Consider the following 5,557-nt stretch of genomic DNA (forward strand, 5'->3'; position numbering starts at 1 on the left):
AAAACCATAAAACTTTTAGAAGAATACACAGAGGTAGTTTTTCATGACCTCGTATTTGGCAATGGATTCTCAGATTTGACACCAAAAGCACAAGCAACAAAACACACACATACACACACACACACACACACACACACACACATGACTTTGTCAAAATTTAAAACTTTTGTTTCTCAAAAGACATTACTAAGGAAGTAAAAAAGCAACCTATAAAATGGAAGAAAATATTTTCAAGTCACATATCAGATCAGGGCTTAGTATCCAGAATACATAAAGAGCCCTTACAACTCAACGACAAAAAGATAGAGAGCCCAATTTAAAAAAAAAAAAGGGCAAATAACTTGAATAGGTAGTTCTCCAATGACAATAGATAAATGGCCAACAATGAAAAGATCTTCCCTATCATTAGTTATTAAGTAAATGCAAATTGAAACCTCAATAAGATAGCACTTCCCCCTAGTTAGTATGACTGCAATAAAAAACAAATTAAAATAACAAAAAGTAGCAAGTGTTGGTGAGGACATGGAGAAATTAGAACCCTTATACACTACTTGTGGTAATGTAAAATCATGCAGCCATTGTGGAAAAGAGTTTGACTACTTTTCAGAAAGTTAAACACAGAGTTATTATATGATCCATCAATCCTACTCTGAGGTATATGTCCAGAAGAAATGAAAATGTATGTCCTTGCAGAAACTTGTACACAAATGTTTACAGCAGTATTATTCATAAAAGCCTAGAGGTGGAAACAACCCATATGTTCATCAGTGGATGAATGGGATAAACAAATTGTGGTATGCAGTTGAAGAATAATACCTCATTTCAAGACTTAATATAAAGCCAGTATTTGTGAAATGTAGATATACAGATCAATGGAAACAGAGTTCAAAGTGAACTTACCCATAAATGGTTAATTGATTTTTACAAAGGTACCAAAGCAATTTAATGGAGAAAGATGTTCTTTCAAACAATGATGCTGGGAAAACCGGATATCCATTTGGGAAAAAAAAATTAACATTGACCTTATATACATCATACAAAAAATAATAACAACAACATAAATTCAAGCACAGCCATAAATAAACAACCATAACACTTCTAGAAGAAAATACAGCAGAAAATTTTGTAAAATTTGGGGAGACAGGCCAAAAAAAACCTTTGAAACTTAGAAATTGGGCTGTATCAAATTTAAAAACCTTTACTCTGTTGAAAGAACACCATTAAGAAAAATGAAACAACGAGTCACAGAATGGAGGAAAATATATGTGATACTTCTATATGACAAAATAGACAATAGGAAAGCAAACGACTCAATTTAAAAACTGGCAAATATTTGAACAGATCCTACCAGAAAAATTAAAATTAAATACGTAGTTCACCTTTGTGGTTCACATTGTATTTCTATTGCACTTTATAGTTCTACGGCACTTGAAAGCATAGGATTCAAAAAGCATAAAAATAAAACAACTGGTTCCTTAAGCAGCATTAAATTGAGTCTCCTCAACTAACAACAGGATAAACTGAATATCGATCCTGTTATGGGCAGGATCTGAGAAAACATATTGTAAACACATGCAGTTTAAGAAAATTATGTTATGTCAGTTAGATATGTAATATATCATCATTCTGCAGACTTACAACCTATAAGTGATTCAAGGAGAATTTTAACCACACTTAAGGAGGCTAAAAAGAAAAAAAAAAAAATCCCAAAGTCACAAATCAGCTTACAACATAGCTCCTTACATTGTCTCCTAACAATGAACATGTTCTTGATTTTAAAGTATACATATTGTTTTGCTCTCTAGATTTTACCTCATATTTCTATTTTCACTGTCTTTTTTTGGAAGTGTGGATGGGAGATAAATTCTAAATCTAGTTCATATCCATGACCTTGCCTTGCCTTGCCTTAAATTTGGATTCAATTCCTTTCTCCATGGCTTTACTAGTTACAGTCCCAATCCCACTCAGCCTTTGCTTTGGGCCTAGGCAATTTTCAGATTCTTTACCCTATGAATATCGCTAAAATAATTAAAGTGGTAAAAGGATGATGAAATATAGTGCACTATAAACCACTAATTACCAATAATGTTTGAAACATGGGACAATTTTCAGGAAATATTAAAGGCATATCAGGTTCTATAAATATCTCAGTAGAAAGAAAGATATAGATATCACATGGGGGTTACATAGTATTTTAGCGGGAGATTCAGTTATAATAAATGCATGAATAGGGGTTGTGGCTGTTCTAACAAAATATCAGCCCTATTAAATCCAATTTAACATGAGAAATTAGGGTTGCTATTTATTCCTACTTCTTTATCCTTGAAATCCTATATCATGTGCATAACAGGAAAGTTTCACAGTTCCAAACACTGTATTTGTACAATGAGTAAGATAAAGAGTGTATAAATGCCAGGAGAAATGTGCACTATGTTGGTAAAAACATTATTATATAGATTTTAATATTAAAATTTCTTAAGCACATAGGAGCATTCACTGTGCAAAGCAGAGTAATTTTAGAAATAGAATAGATTAAGATAATAAAGTATCTTTTTCTAGGTCTGACTTGTATTTATAGCTAGAAAAGTAGAGGATTCATAGTGTGATATCCTATATACAAATGGCATTACATTTGAACATACATTAATTTGAGGAAATTCTCAAGAAAAGATTCCAAAGTTAGAAAATAAGGTAGTCTTTTCATAAAGGCAATATGAAACTTCATGAATTAAACAACAGTTGAAAGATAGTACTCTAAAAACTTACTATTTGTTAAATGGGCAGAATTTAGATTCACAATATTTCAAATAAGATTAAGAAAATGTGACTCACTAATGCTGAAACTAGTCGGCTTTTGAGAAACATACAAAGAGCAATGTCTAGATACAATGAACCATTCATTGATAACAAGTGATATAGAGCATAAAGAAAAAGTTCTTAGAAACTCTTTATCATGGTAATAACCCTTGATCATATGATTTCTCCGGTATAGACAGCAGGTAATGGAAATGGAACACTTACTTGTTTTGCATAAAAATTGTGATTTATTCTAACAGGGAAGCATAAAATGAAATTAGAAGTATGTAGGTGAACTTTTAAGTTGTTGAAATGGTCAAGGTATGATTGTAAAGTCCTAATATGGATTGATAGAATCAATCTCATTTACTCCTCGAATACTTGAGTATTTTCCATGAACAAGACACTTTGCAAGGTGGATTATACCAAGTATATAAGTATGACTTCTGCTCTAAGATGCAATAGTGCAGAAAGTAAAGAAATAAAAATCCTTTGAATTATATTGAACAACAGAACTGGGAAAGGCTGACATATTGGCAATGATGATAGATAAGATGAAGCAGAACATGAGCCTGTTTGCCATCAGATCTTACTCTTCTCCTTTTGGCTCTGGAAAATTGGTAATCTGATCCCATAAACTGTGTTTTCAAGATCTTTTATCAGTTGGCTTTCTGTTGGGCTCCACAGAAAGAAGGATAGAAGGGTGAAAGAAGAGAGGAAACAGACTATGTGTTGTCTATCTCAGCCTTAGGCATCATCTCATCCTGATCATCAGGCCATGTGTGCATCTCTTTCAAGGCACCAGCTTCCAATCACTTGACTCTGGCCCCTGAGTTCTCATAACATTACCTTACGTCTCTTTGTCAATGTCTAGAGATGGTAGCAACATCCTATTGCTATTGCTCATCCTGTTATTGCTTGTCTGTGGACTGTCTCACCACAGTTTTCTATTCATTGTCTCTGCCTTTCCATCACCAGTGTAACGACTTATATACACTAAATTCTATTTTATACATTTTGAGTGTCTTCTGTCTTTCTGTCTAGACTCTGAGGATAAAAAACACCACCAGGGGCTCACTGGGTGTCAGTGAAAATGCTTTACTGGTATTGTATACAATTCCTTTTATGGTATTATATACATTCCTTAAGAAACAGATAATATTAGTAGTATCATTTGGCAAAGGAGGAAATTTAAAGTGGTTTAAATATTTTCACAAGGTCACACAACTATAAGTAGAAGGCCTAGAATTTAAATCCAGGCCATCTGACTCTAAAACTAATGCTCTAATGCACTAAAATACTAGGTCAAATCAACCTCATTACCCGCCATGTGGGAAACATCCAATGGGGATGAGAGTCTAAGCTGTCCAAATCACCAAAAGATGAATCTGGTTCAAACAGTTATTAATATCCAAGGGATTAGGGCAAGACATCATGGCTGCCATTCATTTATATATTATGTACCAAGAAATTAATGATCTTGGTGCCTGGAAATAGCAGATTAACAACAACCAAATAGATAAAAATCCTGACTTCATGGAGCTTACAAACTATCAGAGGGTGAAAGATAATAGATGAATGAATGGTATTTGCTAGCAATAAATCCTATGATAAGAAAATAAAGAAAGGAAGATGTATGAGAAAACTCAGGATAAGTTTTGGAATTTTAAATAGGGAAGTTCTGTATTTTCTTAGATGCTCCCAAATATCTCCTTTCCTCTCTTTTGGTCCACACTCCACCTTTCAGGACTGCCTCGACTCTTAGACATGGATGAAATACTATGCTACAGCGGATGAGACATGGCTTAATGAATGGCCACCCAGGGCTGGCCACCATGACATGGAAGTTCAAGAGATCCCCATGAAGCTTCCCCATCATGTGTTCCCCATTATGTGACCTCATAGGAAGCAGGAGGCCCTCTATTATCTCTCCAGTGAACTAATTTGATGTAAAGTTCCTACTTCGATGTTGTTTTTTTTTTTTTTTTTTCAAAGAACTCAGCTTTTTATTGAATGTGCTACTAAAGAGGTTTAGTCAAAAAGACCAAAGCCCATGTCATCATCAGACTCTTCAGATTCTTCTTTCTTTGCTTCCACTTTCTTCTCCTCAGCTGGGGCAGCAGTGGTGGAGGGGGCAGGACCTCCTGCTGGTGTAGCACCAGCTGCTGGGGCAGGTCCACCTGCCCCCACATTGCAGATGAGGCTCCCGATGTTGACATTGGCCAAAGCCTTTGCAAATAAGCCTGGCCAGAAAGGTTCAACATTTACACCGGCTGCTTTAACGAGGGCATTGATCATCCTCCGTGACCGTCACCTCATCGTTGTGCAGGATGAGGGCCAAGTAGATGCAGGCGAGCTCCGAGACAGAGGCCATGGTGCGGGCAAGGGCTAGGCAGGGTCTGCCGGGCGCGGTGCTAGTCGCCGGATGAAGAGAGGGCCTCACCCCAACGGGGCCTTAGCTTCCTCAGAAGGACCGAGCACCTTAGCGGAAGCTGAAGAAAAGGAAGCTATTTCAAAGTTTTAAAAGCATTTTATCCTAAGTGTCCATCATCGGATGAATGGATAAAGATGTGGCACATATATACAATGCAATATTACTCAGCCATAAAAAGAAATGAAATTGAGTTATTTGTAGTGAGGTGGATGGACCTAGAGTCTGTCACACAGAGTGAAATAAGTCAGAAAGAGAAAGACAAATACCTTATGCTAACACATACATATGGAATTTAAGAAAAAAAATGTCATGAAGAACCTAGGGGTA

At 35.7% G+C, this 5,557-nt stretch overlaps 1 pseudogene; it reads right to left on the reverse strand.

Moving 5' to 3' along the window:
* Window positions 1-4,782: 4,782 nt before the first annotated feature.
* LOC115853549 (large ribosomal subunit protein P1 pseudogene) lies at window positions 4,783-5,197 on the reverse strand (annotated as a pseudogene).
* Between the last annotated feature and the right edge of the window lie 360 nt (window positions 5,198-5,557).

Source organism: Globicephala melas, chromosome 9 (assembly GCF_963455315.2).
Source record: "Globicephala melas chromosome 9, mGloMel1.2, whole genome shotgun sequence".
Taxonomy (NCBI): domain Eukaryota; kingdom Metazoa; phylum Chordata; class Mammalia; order Artiodactyla; family Delphinidae; genus Globicephala; species Globicephala melas.